Here is an 18,938-nt window from a genome sequence, read left to right as displayed (position 1 = left end):
CCATAGGAAAATGTTACTGCTCGAAGGTTGATCTTTGATTGCTCACAAGACTTAAGACAGATTCTCGTTTAGGTTTCATTTAAGAATCCGCTTCGTCACACATGTTTCTCCTAAAATTGCTTAGGAAAAATAGCTTTAGAGAAAAAGAAGAAAATGAGATACAATCGAGGAAAACATAAGGAGTCAAAATTGAGAATTTAGTTTGAAGAGCATGCTATATGAAGAAGTGGCGGCTGCTAGCTTTTGAAACAGGGGAAGCTCATATTAGGCCTTCATCATAAAATTCATTATGTTATTTGTACGTAAATTCTGCCCTCCGTTCCTTTTGCAGAAAATGATCTGTGACTCTGTCGTACCAATTGGCCGTCTTTTCCAGGGACTTAACCAGTTTCCTCTCAATGGCCAGGAGAGCAAGGTTGCTCAAACGATCTTGGCCCATCGTGTTGCGGATGTATGACTTGACCCGTTTTAAACAGGAGAAGCTCCTCTATACACCTGCTGATGTAGCGCCAATTGTTGCCACTAACGACAACAGCTTGTATAGCTGAGGCATTGAACTATCCAACTCCATGTCTTTAAAAAACACCAAGAAATCACACAGCTTACCCCTGCTCCCCTGTAAGTCATGATCTGAATATAGTACTTCAAGTTTAGATCTCAGTCTCCCTGAGTCAAAGAAATGGCCATAACTTTTCAGCACACTTTCAAATGCCTCCTCTGGAAACACTTGTCTCATTTCATCAAATTTCCCTGGATTGACTAATTCTAAGAAGCTCATGCTTTCCAAATTTGAAAAACGCTGAGAAATCTGCTCCATGAGATTGTCTAGGATGGCCATGTACAAATTTCTGTAGCGGTCCTGGGGATCCCGTAACTGTGACAGACAGCGCTTTCTAATAGGTTCATCTCGAGGGTCTGATGTGAGATTTGCTGCTTTTGCATAAACTGCTTGATAAGCCTCCTCTGACCTCTTCTCCTTGACAAAAGCAAGGAGAGACCCAATTCTTTTTTTTGCAGTAAAGAACATCCATAGCCCTTTGCTGGACAATATCAAATACAACATCTGTCTCAGAGAATATGTGTTCATATGTGTACGACATGAACACAAACTCAAAATCCTCCAGTTTCATTATGAAGCCTTTGGCAGCATCTAATGTGTCATCATCCATGCTCTCATCCTGGGTAATCTTGTCAAAAGTCTGCAGGAGGCCATCATAATTGTTTGCCACAGTGCTCACTATCCGTGATGTGAAATTCCATCGAGTAGGAGCGTTTCTGGGCAATCTTGAAGACCCTGCAGACTCAAGAAAAGACATCCTTTTTGTGGACTTTGAAAAAAATGTGGTGAACCCAGAGAGAGATGCAAAAAATATTCTTGACTCAGGCAAGCATTTAGCACCCTGGGACAACACCAGGTTCAGTCTGTGTGCATAGCAATGTACAAACACTGCACTAGGGGCTATTACTTTAACTTTGGCCAGTAGGCCATTGAGAGATGAAGCAAAGACAGCAGCCCCATCGTAGGTTTGTGCCACAAGTTTTTCTCTAAAACTGTAGCCCTGCATGTTCTCGTTTAAAACTTCAAACACAGACTGAGAATCTCGACCCCCTGACACATCCAAAAATCCAATGAAGCACTCTTGAATTTTACCTGCACTATCCACATATCTAACAATGACAGACAGTTGGGCATGGCAAGATATGTCAGTTGCTTCATCCACCTGCCATGCAAAAAAAGGAGCAGTCTGAATTTCACCTTTTATATGATCAAAAACGGTGGCTGCGAGAGCAGAGATCAAGTCATTTTGGATTGAGTGGGACATACCAGAAAACACAGCTGATGACTGAAATTGTGTGGCCAAGACAGAGTCATATTTAGTTAATGTTTCTGTAAATTCCCTGTAATTCCCCTTATTTGCTGATTCACTACTCTCATCATGCCCCCTGAATGCCAGCTCCTGACGGCCAAGCAAGGAAGTCACATCAATTAGACGGTTTAGGAAGGCCCTGTATTTTTTTACTGTTTCATTATGTTTTGCCATCTGAATGCGAAGACCTTCATTGATTGCATGTTCAACCCTGACCCTGACCAGACAACTTAACCTTGCACATGAACTCACATGTTCTTTGCACTTTTCATGCCTTTTGTATGCCCTGTCAAAGTTACCCAGACCCCCAAAACCCACGTTTGACCAAACACATCCCATTCCCTGAGAAGGTTTCGTCAAGAGGCATGGCCAACAGTACATTTTCTTTGTCACAGCACTTCCAGTCAGCCAGTTCACCTTGTCATACCAGGAGAGCTGAAAAGACCTGTTATTTTTTCCTGATTTTTGCACCAGATCAATCTTGGGCGTTGGTCTGCCCTACCGTTTAATTCTGAGTCTCTCCTCGTAAGACTACTAAATGGCTTTGCCAAAAGCAGGTCAACAATATTAGCACCGTCTGCGTCTGCCATTATGCACAGCTTGCTAGCTGGCTAGTTTCCCCTTCCACGAGCTACTTTAATTATATGAACGAACTAACTTTACAATGCTGAAACAAGTAGCAAAGTCAAGAACGCTATAATATGTTTTTTTTTATTATTTAAAGAATGATTTGTACAAACAAAAATGGTTTATATCACCAGCAAACAATACAGAGTGCAGCAGTTTGTCGTACGACTTCACCTGCAAATCCGCATGGGACTGAACTCGAATGTCTGTAGTGCTGATGTATACTTAAGACATGCTGTCAATCAAAAAGGGGTTCCGCCCTTTAAACAGCTCCTCCAATCATCATGCATCCTGGCCCGCCCACTGCTCCATTCACTCCCAGAGAAGCTGAGCTTCCCTGGAAGTGACGATTTTGGTGCATTTATCCAATTACCGTCCAGCTTTTCTGCAGTGAAAAAAGCTCCCCTGTGCTTGCCCATAGAGCTCCAGTGAAGCTGGGCTTCAGGAGGGTTTAACGCGCTGTGCTGCACGGAAATGTATGACAAGAAAATCGCGTCAAACAATCTACAATAAATACCTGATTCTGAACGAGCTAGTCATGAAGTTGAACGCGTTCTAGCGCACTTTTATTAAAACCAATATAAATACGACAGTGCATATATGAGCATTTATTTTCTGACATAGTAGAGGAAGTGGAGCTTCCCTTGTAGTCTTAGAGCAGTCGCCACTGATATGAAGTCTCTTTTTAGTTTTCTTTTACACTCTTTCAAAACTTCTTGTTTTTTTTACTAATGCCTTTATCCATGTGTCTTACAACATTTGAGATACAGACATTTCTTTTGCTTTTCCAATTGGAGCACAGACAGATGAAGTGATTAGCTTGTGGTCACACACTGGTGTCAGTAGAGGGATTTGAAACCTCAGGGTTTGCAGTTCAACGTCTTAACCACACTGCCTGCCTGCTTTTCTTGAATGAGGATGATCAAGTAGGAGCACAGCAGCATAAATTAGAGCAACTCATAACATTATTCAGAAACAAGGCCTACAATTTTGTGCTATTACCACAAACAACTGTCCATACATTTCACCAGATATTACTGAGCACACAATGCTAAAATAATGACAAGAAACTACTTGGAAAATCTGGAACCCTTGTGTGACTTTGCTGAAACTCAGAAGGAGACACTTGCGAAATTTACGGGGTATTTTGTCTCCGGAGAAAAATCTGTGAAGCAGGAGACAAAAGAATACATCTCCATTTTCTTTCTTGCTGATCTCATTGTTGTTTAGGAGAAACCAAAAAAATATTAAAGAGATCTGTTGTTTGAATTTCCATTCCTATGGGGAATGCTACTGTGGATACAGCACATCGCATCCAAACGCGCACAATTTGGTATCAAGGTCTACATGCTGTGTGAAGCAAGCTCTGGGTACATCTGGAACTTGATACTTTACACCATTAGAGGGACTGGGTGGGATGGTAAGTACAGTCAATTGGATCATGCAGGTCAGGCACTGAAATTCTACCCTATCATTAGCAAGCCACAGAAAAAATGATACTACAAAAAAATCTTTCAACATCTCCTCAAATGGTGTCTATGCACATCAGTGACTGTTTCAAAACATGTCATACAAAGCATGGAAATCTGCCATCTGCAAATCAGTACAGCGGTAGACACTAGACAGGCTACTGTGGTTATGCTGATGTTTTGGTATTTACAATATTTACCCCTAGTGACATTTTTACTTGTTGAAAGAATTCAACACATTTGTCTTGTTTTTTCAGAGGTAAAAATAAGACTAAGGAAGCTAGTAAACAAAATATGATAGCTGACTCTTTGAAGTAAATAAACACTTTTTAAATGCTCCAATGTTCCACTCACCGGCCACTTTATTAGGTACACCTTGCTAGTACCCGGTTGGACCCCTTTTAGCCTTTAGAACTTCCATAATTCTTCATGGCATAGATTGAACAAGGTGCTGAAAACATTCCTCAGGGATTTTTGTCTATCAATCTTTCTGTGAAGGTTTTTCACATCATCATGTCTCCTTATCTTCTGGCACTCATGAATAAGAATTCAGCTCTCATATCTGCTTCCTAATGTCAACATACTCTATTCAGTTCAAGGTCCATATTGACATGATAGCATCACACAGTTGCTGCGGGTTTGTTGGCTGAACAATCATGATGTGATTCTCCAATTCACTACATCCCAAATGTGCTCTATTGGATTGAGATCTGGTGACTGTGGATGCCATCTGAGTACAGTGAACTCTTTGTCATGTTAAACAAAACAGTTTGAGATGGTCTGAGCTTTGTGACATGGTGCGCTATCCTGCTGGAAGGAGCCATCAGAAGGTGGGTACACTGCGGTCATAAAGGGATGGACATGGTCAGCAACAATACTCGTGTAGGCTGTGGCATTTAAATGATGCTCAGTTGTTACTAAGGGGCCCAAACTGTGCCAAGAAAATATCCCCACACCATTACACCATCACCAGCAGCCTGAACCATTGATATAAAACAGGATGAATCCATGCTTTTATGTTATTGACACCAAATTCTGACCCTACCATCCGAATGTCACAGGAGAAATCAAGACTCGTCAGAACAGGCAACGTTTTTCTAATCTTCTATTGTCCAATTTTGATTAGTCTGTGTGAATTGTAGCTTCAGTTTCCTGTTCTTAGCTGACAGGAGTGGTACCCGGTGTGGTCTCCTGCTACTTTAGCCCATCTGTTTCAAGGTTTGATGTGTTCTGCATGTTCAGAGATGCTCTTCTGCATACCTAAGTTGTAACGAGTGCTTATTTGAGTTACTGTTGCCTTTTTGTCAGCTTGAACCACTCTGGCCATTCGTCTCTGACATCAACAAGGCATTTTCGCCCAGAGTACTGCCACTCACTGGATATTTTCCCTTTTTTGGACCATTCTCTGTAAACCCTAGAGATGGTTGTGCGTGAAAATCCCAGGAGATCAGCAATTCCTAAAATATTCTGACCAGCCCGTCTCGCACCAACAACCATGCCACATTCAAAGGCACTTCAATCACATTTCTTCTCCATTCTGATGCTCAGTTTGAACTTCTGTAGTTTGACATGACATTGTCTACAGGCCTAAATGCATTGAATTGCTGCCATGTGATTGGCTGATTAGATATTTGCATTAACAAGCAATTGAACAGGTGTACCTAATAAAGTGGCCGGTAAGTGTATGTTATATTATCACATTTTTGAATATCTTTGAATATGGCTCAATAAAAGAAATATTTAATCAACAAAAATATAAAATTGCTTGAACTGAATGCACCTGGATGTTGTGCCATGCAATTATTTTCTTTTTTGTTTATCAATCATTCTGTGAAGGTTTTTCACATCATCATGTCTCCTTATCTTCTGGCACTCATGAATAAGAATTCAGCTCTCATATCTGCTTCCTAATGTCAACATACTCTATTACTTCAAGTTTAGCAGAAGACGCCATGCTCATGAATGGCCTTCTGCCAAACGTGGGTAAAAATTAAGTGCTGAAAAGAAGTTTCATAATAGAAAGAACCAGTCTTGCAGCAATGTGATGACTTCCAGATGTCAGCTGATAGACGGTGAGCAGTTTGTCACTCAGTAATGTTTGTTTTGAGAGTGCGTGCTCAAATATGATAAACCATAATGTAAGAGAACCTCAGCGGCAACACATTATTCTTTCAAAATAATAAAAAAAAACATTTGGTGGGGGAAGTTATGATTCTTCATTTATCTTCTAGGAGTGACAGCATTCATCACTGGAAATGCCTCTCCTGGCCAGTCAGTAGCTCTTGTGACAAACAGATCTGGAATTCTGTGTTAAACTTAAGCATCTGGCAGGTCATTAATGTGCAATGCAAAGTTGGAAAAACCCAGAAATGTCCACTCTTAATCAATTAGGCTTATTTTGTAACTTGGAGAGATTTTTGACCAAACCAAAATGCATTAAACAAGAATTTTTCATCTTTTTATCATTCTTTACAATTTGTCAAGACCATTGGACAAACATTGGAGATGAGAAGGTATGTTACTTGTGCAGTTTATCTCACTCTGTAAACATTTCAACATGGCATGTGTAGGAGTCCGGTGTCTACAGATCTGCAATTAAAATCCTAAACTTCCTGATCTACTCATCATGTGAACATTAGGAACTCACTTAACCTGCTTGTGCTCCAACCGGTAAAAGAAATGTATGTAAATTAAGCATTTGTGATGCATCCTGGGGCAGTAAGCAACCTTGGGTAAAGTTGCTGCCAAACATAAAACAATAATTGTTTAAAGGTTGTGTGGCGGACGGCCGGCAGCTTATCCCGGCCGGGACACCCCTGTGATGGAAGGATTGGGGAAGGCAGCTTTTTCAGGACACAGCCTCCCCCAAAACGCTAGATGGCAGCTCCCCTGGAGTGTAGCGGTGCCTTGGATTCTTGCAGGGCATCCTGGGACTTGGAGTCCAGTTTCTCAGCCCTGTTGGGTGCTGTGGGTGCCACCAGGGAGAGCCGTGAAAGGACCTGGGGAGTCATGCTTCCCTTGCAGTCCGGAAGTGCTTGGAAGTCATGAGGACGGAAGCCCCAAAGTACTTCTGGGCTGATTAAAGAGGTGGGATTCTCCATCTGACCCGGAAGTGCTGGCAAGTCACAGGGATGGAAGAATGGAAGCACTTCCGAGTCAAGGACTATATAAAGAACTGTTGGAGACCCAGCAAGTGAGCCTGAGTTGGGAAGAGGTGGACAACGCTTGCTGGGAGGTGCGGAGGAGAAAGAATATTGTGTTTATTGCTGAGTTGTGTGTTGTTGTGGCTCTGGTGCTTTGGAGGCACTGGAAAAGAAGAAATAATTAAAAGAATACTTCTTGGTGCTTTTAACTTGTGTCCAGTCTGTCTGTTGGGTTTAAGGGGCAGCAGTGACCCGTAGAGTTCTGACAGTAGATAAATATTTTCCGAAGGAATGCAGCTATTACCCCTTTATATAAAAAAAGAGATTGGGCAAATTGAAGTAACTACAGGCCAGAACGCTTAATGTGCATCACAGGGAAATTAATGGAATTATTAAGGATAAGACTGAGCAACACATGGCCAGAGCAGTCAGCATGGCTTCAGAAGATGGATGTCATGTTTTATTAACATGCTGGAATTCTATGAGGAAGCAACAAAAGTGTATGAGCAAAGTGGAGCTTATGATGTTTTTTATCTGGTGTGGTGGGCTGCTGGGGCCCATACCCGGCCTGTACGCCTCGATAACGGAAGGACCAGGAGAATGAGCTTATTTTGGACACTATTCCCCCTGGCTTGCAGCGGGGTCATGGTTTTGGAGCATAGAAGCTCAATCATGCTGGGTCCCTATTTGGCAGCACTTCCACCACACCTAGAAGTGCTGCCAGAAGAAGCTCATTGAACACCTGGAGTGCTTCCTATAAAAGGAGCCAGCCACCACTACTTAGGGAATTGAGAGGAGATGGACGAAGCTTGAGAAAGAGAGAAGAAAAGGACTGAGCTTTGGTGCTTGTCTGTGCTTGTACTGTGCTATGTAGTGGGGAGCAAAGGAAATGCGCTTCCCAGCATGGAAAAAAGTGTGCTGTGTGCTCCACTTCTTTCTCTGCCTGTCTGTGTCAGGTTTGGCCCCTGGGCTTCACACTGGACTTTCAGAAAGCATTTAATAAGAGGTTGGGCATTGTTATAGGGGTACAAAATCTGTACATTTTGGTTTATATATCCATTATATTTTGTTCAAGACAAGACAACAGCTGAACTACATTCAGGACAAATCAAAGCATGTCTTCTTCCCGGTTATATGTCACTTTTAAAACAGCTGTTCCAACATAGAAAGGAAGACATGCTGGTGGCTCAATTACTTTATAACCTGAGAATGGATGGACATCTAATTATTTTATAGCCTGGGAAAGGAAGACATAGTGACAGCTGAGAGAACATAAAAAAGTTTTATTGTTTGGGAAAACGGACAGTGAATTAATTCTTCATAGTGACAGCCAGCCAATCAGAATATCTAACAATCACATCTTGCAAAACCCCTCAGTAGAATTTTAGAATAAATATGCCTCATCTGAGGAGCGATATAGTGAGTAAGGAAGGAGGGATGAAGAAGAAGGGACAAAGACATCAGAGGAGGACAGAGTAACATTAACATGAAGCCGTTTCCATCTGGTCGTCAGAAAAGCATCATGAGCAACTACGAGTGCTAGATCACAAGCCGCCTGCGACATTCATCCTTGCCATCTTTACTTTTTCATAAGCTTTTCAAAAGTCTATATATATCCAGACTTTACTATCAGTCCTATTTACTATTATTCTTTGTTTCCAGTGGTATTATTATTATTCCTGTAATAAATGCCATGCTTCTTTTAACTTTCAATGATTTGTCTTAATGTCTAGAGTGATTGAAATAATAACTTAGATTTCTTTGAGCACCTGGTGCAGCTAGAGGTTTGCCATTACCTCTGTGCTGCGAGGTTTATTAAGGCTGCGGGTGAGAGCTCCACCCAATAGTAAGGAACAGTACGTAAAGTAAGGCATTTTTGGCTGATAAACGGCCTATAGTCAAGAGTGCTGAGTCTTTGTATGTTTAAATGTATTCTTGTAGACCAAAAGTAATATTTAGGTTTGAGATATCATTAAAACATCGTATGTTGTTTGTGCCGATAATAAGTAAGTCTCTTGAAGTGCTGAGAGAGTGGCAGGCTGTGTTATTCCTAAGGCAACTGTGTGGTTTAAAGTGCTAGAGGTTAACTAGCTGTGTGTGTGTCATTCATGGGGCACTGTTGTGATTAGGGTCTGTGTGTCTGCATATAGCTATGTATGTGTGTGTTCATCTTAAAGTGCAACAGTAGACCAACCCGGTAATGAACTTGATGAGTATGCTTACCCTTGAAGAAAACAGATAAAGGGTAAGTAGAGGGAAATACTACGATAATACAGGCCTCAAACTAAAAGAAGTGGGTTCCGGGTATTGTGTGTAGATGGGTGAAAAGTTGGCTACAACAAAGACAGGAGAGGGTGATGGTGTAAGCAGGGCCAGTGCCCCCAATTAAGGGGAATTCACCTAGGGTGCAGATCATAATGAAAAACCCAGCCGCAGGGGTTACCTATTGAACAGTCGGTTGGTGCATTAATAAGCTTGGCCTAAGACACAAAGTAACGTGGCACCAGCACTGGGTGCAAAAAACACAATCAGGATCAGTTGAAGTCAAGAGTGATGTTCCACAGGGGTCAGTGTTAGGGCTGCTGCTATTTTTAATATATATAAATGATTTAGATAGGAATATAAGTAACAAGCTGGTTAAGTTGTCAGATGATACAAAGATAGGTGGATTAGCCAATAATCGAGAATCTGTTAAATCATTACAGAGGGACTTGGACAGCATACAGACTTGGACAGATTTGTGGTAAATGAAATGTAATGTCAGTAAATATAAAGTATTACACGTAGGAAGTAAAAATGTTAGATTTGAATACACAATAAAAGGTCTGAAAGTCGAAAGTACACCTTATGAGAAGGATTTAGGAGTTGTAGTGGAGTCGACACTATCAACTGCCAGACAGTGCCATTAAGAAGACTAACAGAATGTCAGGTTATATAGCGCCATGATGTGTGGAGTACAAGTCCAAGGAGGTTCTGCTCAAGCTTTATAACACACTGGTGAGGCCTCATCTGGAGTCCTGTGTCCAGTTTTGGTCTCCAGCCTACACAAAGTCCAGAGAAGAGCAACTCAGCTGCTTTCAGGGGTAAAGGGGATTCATTATGCGGAAAGATTAAAAGAGCTGAGCCTTTCGAGTTTAAGTCAAAAGAAATCAAGAGGAGGCAGGACTGAAGTGTTTAAAATTATGAATGAATTAGTCCAGTGGACTGAGGCTGTTATTTTAAAATGAGTTCAACAAGAATATGGGGACAGAGTTGTAAACTTGTTAAGGGTAAATTTCACACAAACATTAGGAAGTTTTTCTTCACACAGAGAACCACAGACAAGTGGAATAAGTGACCAAGAAATGTGGCAGACAGTAGAACTTTAGGGCCCATCAACACTCGACTTAATGTTACTTTAGAGGAATCAAGTGGATAGGACTGACGAGTTTTGTTGGGCTGAATGGCCTGTTCTCGTCCAGATTGTACTAATGTGTTTATTTGTAAATTAGACAAAGCAAGCGTAATATTAGATGGTGTTTCAGGAGGCATGTTTCACTTCATTGATGCTTTGAAATTTACCAAACCAACCAACTCCCAAGTCTTGAGGACAAAGTCAAGATGTGAAATTTATGGGATGATGGGGTGGTTGGAGCATCAACCCAGTGAATTTTTTAACCTTTTATATTAGATACAGATTCTTCCAGGCCCCTTTGAATCTAGTCAGGGTTTGCATAATCATCCCCTAGAGGGCAAATTTTGGAAGCATTTTTGGGACATCTGTGCTTTTTGGGACTCCCAAGTCACAACAGTGTGGGTCAAGTGTTCTGAAAGGTGACACTTTTTGTATTAGAACAAAGAGATTTTTGATTTTCTTGGATACAGTACATCACTTGAATACTGTAGATATTTATCTAGAACAGTAAGGCTGCTGCCCAATATCCATTTTACAAAGTGAGCTTAGGTCTTTGAGGAAATGGCCTAAATCTACGATGTGTGGGCACGTAGAAAAGATTCTCAATGAGTTGACAGGATTAACGAATAAGAAGATGTAAGAACTTTATTAAGGAACAAAAGCAAACAGCATTCATGCATCCTTCAATGCTTTTTAGCAACAGGCACCTGTACCTACTCCAGATGCCATTGCACTTTCCTGTAATTCTTTTATTAAACTACAAGCTGCTATGATACTGATAGTATGCGCCATGCCATGCACTAGAATAACGGAGCTTCACGTTCTGTCCTGGTGAACCACGGTGACTGAAGGGTTTTGTTCTAACCCAGTTTCCTAACTCAAAGACAATTATTGCTGCTGAAACATTCTAGTGCTTCATTTTACTTAACTTATTCATTCAATGCCTTTCTTAAAAGCTGAATTCTATTTTTCTTTTTTTCATTGATTCTTACTTTCTTAACCAGATGCCGATTAATAATAAGATTCAAAAGACTAAGAACCAGAAGCTCGTCATTTGACTCAGTGCTTCTGAAGTTTAGTGTGTAAGCTATAGTTGCAGATTTCCATTCCAAACCAATTTCTACTTTTAACTAGACTCTGGTCTTATTGCAGAAAGATGTTAAATCTCCATATCTTTGTCAGCTCGTAAATTGCAAAGCTGGGTTTGTTAAATTTTTTTGAGCATTTGTGAAGAGTGTTACTTGGGAACAATTTATACAGTATATCTTAATTAAAGAATGAACCTTATCCTCTAACAAGACAAGTCTGATAAAACCTTTTGTTCAGTAATTAGGCAGGAGAAAATCCGTTCATTGCGTCATTTATTACTCTTCAGCTGATGCTTAGACTGGGAGCATTGTCCTATGGCATGACCAGAATGGTCGGAGAAACAAGGGATACAGGTTCATTTTATAAACTATTGAATTTACATACAGTCTTAATCACTGCATATGTGTACTCTGATTGGCTCGTTGCTTTACACCCAAATGATCTATATAAAATAAAAGTCTATTCCTATTCTTATTCTTCTTATACCCTATGGGTTGAGCCACCACCCTTGAAATTTCTGTGTGTGTAGCAACTGTCCATTCTGGTTGTTTACAACACATCTGCTGATTTCTTAGACATCTTATAGTCATTTTTCAGTACATTTTGTGTTTCCCGATATTCCTGAACAGGTTTGTGACATTTATTATCCCTTTATGCTATTTCTTTAAGACAAATGATATATTTTAATATGGAACACATATCAAAACACTTTACCCTAATGACTATGTGACCCTTAAATCTAATGTTTCTTCCACAATACTTCTACCACTTATATTTTCATGGTGGCCACAGCTCCTGTGTTTGTTTGTCCTCGTTGTTGTTTGCTACTTTTTTTTTTGGATAACATAGATGACTGAAGTTATGACAAAGGATTCATTCCCACTTATACATGACAGCAACTGCAGGACTTGTGCCCTTTATCTTCCAGAACATCATAGCTAATCACCGGGCTGCCATTAGAGCTACTGCATAGACATCAAAAAAAGAGAAGAGGAGGCCAACTCCGCAACAAGAGAACAAGAGGACCTTTGATTATCGTGGGCAATGTAAAATCGCTAGCAAATCAAATAGATGAGCTCTCAACGCTGACCAGGAGCCAAAGGGAAAACAAACTCAGCAGTCTCATGCGTTACACACAGACGTGGCCTAGAGATGAAACACCGGACTCCGCAGTTGCATTGGATGTGTCATGAAACTGCCTGAGCTCCAAAAGCACAGCTGCCAAAAACACTTCCCAAAATTTTCACTAGAGGGGGAAAACAATGTCCAAATACCTCATCTAGAAACCCAAGGGGCCAAGACAAAGTTTGATAAAAAATAAAAGGTTTATTTTTACAAAACCTGTGTAGGTACAAATCTCCGATGAGCACCAAGAATTGAATTTAATTGTTAGGCAAGGGTAAACACAAACAACAGACTCCTAATACAATATCCCAAAAGTCATAGTCAAGGCAGAGCAGAGGTTCAAAAAATCAGTAACACAGTCTCAATACCGAACCCAAAAATCATAGTCAAGAAACAAAGCACAGGTTTAAAATCCAGAAATTCCATAGGCAATAGCAAAAACACAGATACTCACAAGAACTCTCCTCTCCCTAGCGCATTCCATGAACTGCAAGAAGTCATGGGGAGGCCCTCCCTTAACTCTTTGAGAGCTGAATATTTTTTCAGCTGTCTTCATGCAGGCGCCGGCTGCCGGAGCTGAAGGAGGATCTGATAAGAGAGCGTAGCGAATGCGCAAAACAAAATACTCCGTAAACAACATTTTGAGTATTATTGCTGAATCAGACTCAGACGGACCGCACTCCGATTATGATGCAAGTGATCTGGAGATCAAAAATGAAAGTGATGTACTAGCATCAGCTGATTGGTCCCTAGCTGATCGTTGTGCTGAACGCTTTCGTGTAGCTGCGTGAAGATAATACTGCACGCAATTAAACGTCGACACCAGCCTCAAAAGAGTTAAACAGGATGGAGTGCCGTACTTAGCGGTGATGGGCAAGTGACCCCACCCCTTTAGGAACAACCAACAAAGCACAAGGGACATAACTAAGGCCCACTCCCTTTTCTAACATACACAAGGAAAAATGTACATAATAAATAGAATAATCAATAATACAATTAAATAAAGTAAAATTAAGACAGACATTAAACACAACTGTGAATAACAGCCAAGGGGAAAATGCTGACTGAAACATGACAGAATGGATTTAAAATTGTGTGGGTGGACAGAATCAGGAACACAAGCGGCAAGAAGAAAGGAGGCGGACTTGCTGTTTTTTTGAATGACAACCCCGGACACGTTATAATTAAAGCACAGGTATGTGACGCAAATGTTGAGCTGCTCATGGTGGGCTTACGACCTTCTTATGCCGAGTGAGGTTTCACATGCAATTGTGCTGGCAGTTTACATCCCCCACTCAGCAGGCACAGCAATCACATCAGACACAGTATATTCTGTAATTAGCAAACTCACTACTGACCATCACCATTTCTGGGAACTTTAACCATGTTTCCTCCACTCTCACCAATTTTTACCAGTTTGTGGACTGTACAACAAGGCAAAACAGGACCCTGGACCTTGCTTATATGCTAATGATTCACATATAAAGCCATTGTCCAGCAGCTGCTAGCCACCACCAGGACCATGCAGGAATGGACAACTGAAGCTGAGGAGGCTTTGAAGGATGACTTTGAGAACACTAACTGGGACATGCTTTGTGAGTCACGTGGTGAGGACACTGAGGGCCACTGTATTACAAACAACATCAATTTTTGTGTGAGTAACACAGTCCCCACAAAGACAGTGCACTGTTTTTACAACAACAAGTCATGGATCACAAAATACCTGAAAGCCCTTCTGAATGTGAAGAAGAGAGCCTTCAGGTCTGGAGGAGATTGGGAGCATGTGTTGATAGCGCATTGCTTCACCCACCACTAATCAAGCAGATGCAGTCAGAACTGAAAAAGCGGCTCTGTGTGTGGAAAGCCCACTACAGAGACAAGCCTGAGCACAAGTTAAAATAAAATAAATTGAAGAAAATGTGGAATAGGTTGAGGACTATCACCCCCTACAAGCAGGATGTGAAACATGTAGAGGACAGGAAAAGGAATGGAGCTAATGAACAGAACGAGTTCTTCAACAGGTTTCACTCATTCTTGTTAGTATAGCCCCCTCTCAGCACTGCTAGCCTCTGTGTGCAAGTTGAGGAGGTTGCAGAATCCCAACTGCCATCTTCACCCTGCACGACCTTCCCATACAATAACATCATACATCTGGTCTCCAGCTCCCCTCCACTCCCTGTACTGTGTGTCTCTGCTGATCAATTGAGATAAGAGCTGGGAAAATTCTGCATAAACAAGGCTTTATTGCCAGATGTAATCAGCCTCATGGTACAGAAAACGTGCTAAATAGCTCTGTGGGGTCCTTCAGCACCTGTGCTCCCTTTTCGTGAATTTTCATGTGGTTCCAGTGCCAAAGAAAGGACATTCCAGGGATCCCAATGTCTTCAGGCCAGTTCCTCTTATATAATAAACCATGAAGACCTTTATGAGACTGGTCCCAAAACCTCTGGATCCTCTGCAGTTTGCATATTATACACACAAAGGTGTGGAAGAGGCTCTGATCTACATGTTCTACAAAGCCTTTACCCACTTAGACAAAGCCGGCACCACAGTCAGGATGATGTTCTTTGACTTTTCCAGTGATTTTAAAACCATTCTGCGTCATCAACTAGGGAAAAAGCTCAAGGATTTGCACCTTGAGGCTCCCACAATCTCCTGGACCATTAACTTCCTGACCATAAGACAGCAGTTTGCAAGGGAGGGACTGAGGAACTGTGTGTCAGAAATGGTGGTGTGTGATACTGGAGCACCTGAGGGAACTGTCCTATCTCCCCTCCTGTTTGCATTCTACACAACAAATGTCCAGTAAAACACCAGCGCTTGCCATCTACAGGAATTTTCAGATGACTCCTCCATTATAGACAGCATCATTAATGGAGATGAGTTAGTGTACAGGAAGGTTGTGGAGGACTTTATGTTGTGGTGCAGGGAAAATAACCTGCAACGTAACATCAGCAAGACAGAAAAACTGGTGGTGGACATCTGGAGTTCTAAGCAGTCTCTGAGACCTGTCACCATCCAGGGGGAGGACATAGAAGTGGTGTAGAGCTACAAGTACCTGGGAGTTCACCTAAACAACAAAATGGACTTGTCTGACAACACAATGACACTGGACAAGAAGGGTCAGAACAGACTGGACTTTTTAAGGAGACTTGGGTCTTTTGATGTGTGCAGCAAACTGCTGGAAATGTTCTGCCAGTTCATAGTAGCCAGTGTGGTGTTCTGTGCTGCAGTCTCCTAGGTAAGCAACCTGAGCTTAAATGAAGCATAAGGCTTGAACAAACTTATTAGGAAAGGCTGCAACATTATACAAGGAACCATGGACACTGGAAGCTATAGTGGGAAAGATAATGGTGGCAAAATTGGATGCCATCATGAACAATCCCCTCTATCCCCTCCAGGAGGCACTCTCTTGATGAGAAAACACACAAAAAAAAAATTCAAACTCCGGATGCAGGATCAAAAGGGGGGCAAGCAGTACATGGTGCACCCTCATAAAAAAATATGAAAATCTCAAATGATAAGTAATTTCTCACTCCATCTCCTTCATGCGATCAGCTTGCATATCCCATGAGCTGTGACCCTGGACTAAAAGGGGCCTGTTAGATTTACTTTCAAAAAACATCTTCAGATGTGTGAGAGCAGCAATGACTAAGCCAAAAACATCAGCCGGGAGCAAAAGATTTATACACACGTTCTTCTCAAATTTCCATCAGAGGTTGGATTAAAGACAGAACACAGAGTGCTTGGTAAATTTAATTAATATGTCTAAGATGTCCAGTCTCAACACAATAGAAATCTATAACATGTTACCCTTCTGAAGGAGAACTGTACCCTTATACATGCTTGAGAACACAATGTGCCTCATATATTTGAAACTTAATTTGCATTGCATGCACAGGACTAATCTGTTTTGGATTTCTACCAGGACAAAAACATTTTTTTTTTTTGCATACACAAAAGTGTGTAATTAACCATGTCCTTCTTTGAAAAGAACACATGCCTCAGCATTCAAAAGGAAATCAGTGATGACCTCAGTTGGCACATTCACAAGTAAAGAATGTCCGGCGACTCATTAAAAATGATACCGTCTGGTGTCCTTCCTCAGCATGTTCTTCAGATCAACTTGCATTAACAGTAAATTAAAGTGATTACATGTAATAATAAATCTATGTTTTATAGAGTTTTAACAATAGTTACAGCTTCTCAGAATGCTAAAATGAGTCAAGTGAGCAGTAACCTGGAATTAACCTTAAGTAGAATGGGAAAGTGAAAGGCCCTGCATTTGCTCGACTGGAGGTGGAAAAGAAGGACCACAAAGTGTGCTGTAGTCACGAAGTAAGCAAAGGTCAGGAAACAACCATCTTAGTCCTAAGTGTCAATGGAAGATTCACAGCTGTAGGTGCCAACAGGACATTAATGGGCTGTAAACTGGAGTGGAATGAAACTTTTCATCTCCACATATTGTACTTATTTAGATCGCACTGTAACAGCATGTCCCATCATTCATGGAGAAAAGGCTCAAATATCAGACAGGTGCCCACTACTTAGGACTGAAGGAGAAGAAAAGGATTAAACAGCAAATACATTTACATGCTACCATATGGGCAGCGCTTTCAGACCCCTTCCCTTTGTACACATTTTGTTATGTTGCAGTCTAGTGCTAAAATCATTCCAATTGATTTTTTCTTCATCAAACAACGCTTAACACACCAAGATAATAAAGTGAAAACAGGATTTTAGACCTTTTAAATTTATTTAAAAAGAAAAAAAAAACTGAAATATTAAATTGAGACAAGTATTTAAATCCTTCATTGAGGAATCAGTTGAAGCCCCTCTGCCAGCGATTCCAGCCACGATACGTCTAGGGTCTGACGTAAAAAGCTTCTTACATTCTCTGGATCTGGTCAGGTTAGATGGAAACCATGACTGAACTTCTATATTCAGGTCTCTCCAGAGTTGTTCGATTGAATTCAAGTCCACGTTCTGGCTGGGCAGCTCAGGGACATTCCTAGAGTTCTCCCCTAGCCACTACTGTGTTGCCATTACTTTGTCCTTTGGGTCACTGACTCGTAGGGAGGTGATCTGTCAGCACAGTCTGAGGTCCTGAGAACTCTGGAGCAGGTTTTCATTAAGGATATCGCTCTACTTTGTTCAGTTCAGCTTTTCCTCCACCCTGTCTAGTCTCCCAGTCCCTGCCACTGAAAACCAATCCTATTTTCACTTCGTCATTCTGGGGTATTGAGTGTTGCTTGATGAGGGAAATAAAGAATTTAAAGAGTGTTAGCACAAGCCTGCAGTATTACAAAATGTGTAAAAACTGGAGGGGTCTGAATACTGAATATGCAATTTGTACACTTAAATGTTTGTTGTATGTATATTTGTATGTTTGTCACCTCTTATTAAATTAAAAAAAATCTTACTAGGAGAAAAACTACCATATGCTCAATATTTTCCATAAACAGTCTATCTTCATTGGGAATGAGTGTCCTTGCTTTTCTGTATAAAGAATATTTACTTTTGATCTTGAGGTAGTTGTAGACCAATTAAGGTATGCTTGTGCATCTGTAAAAACTGTTTGCAATAAGTAAATAGCAAAAACTTCAAATGTTTGTTGAGCGATGGAGCTGGAGGAAATGGCACATGTGCTTGCATGCCAAAATGTAGAACATTAGAACTGTCACACACGTGTGCTTAGAAGGCAGTCAAAAAGCCTAAAGGTGAGTGAAATATCGCCAGACAGGGGGTTGTCACATGGTACTTACCTAAAGCTCCCATTCTTCTCAGCAGGAAAACCGAAGAAAAATAAGAAAGCTACTTCCGGGTTCCAAGATGGCAGCCAGGACGTCACTGCCAGCGCCCGACATGACGTCACTTCCGGCAACTCCTGATGACACCACTTCCGGTTTCCTGCCAACCATTTCCTGCCAACCAGTTCCTGCCTCCATTTTCTTTTACTGTATAAAAACGCCGTATTCCCACTGTAAATCATAAACTGCTTATACAAATTGCTTTTGATCATCATAACGTTTCTTTTTGTGGTTTTTTTCTTGTCCGTTGGACAGTATACGGGGACAGTTCCTTAAACTTCTTTTTGTGATGCTTTGTTTTGTTTCTAAAGAAGATATTTCCACAAACATTAGGACAATCTAGATGCAAACAGGCCATTCAGCCCAAAATGCTCACCAGTCCTATCCACTGTCTACCACACTACTTGGTCACT

This window comes from Erpetoichthys calabaricus, chromosome 15, assembly GCF_900747795.2.
Source record: "Erpetoichthys calabaricus chromosome 15, fErpCal1.3, whole genome shotgun sequence".
NCBI lineage: Eukaryota > Metazoa > Chordata > Cladistia > Polypteriformes > Polypteridae > Erpetoichthys > Erpetoichthys calabaricus.
Note: the sequence above shows the minus strand (reverse complement) of the source record.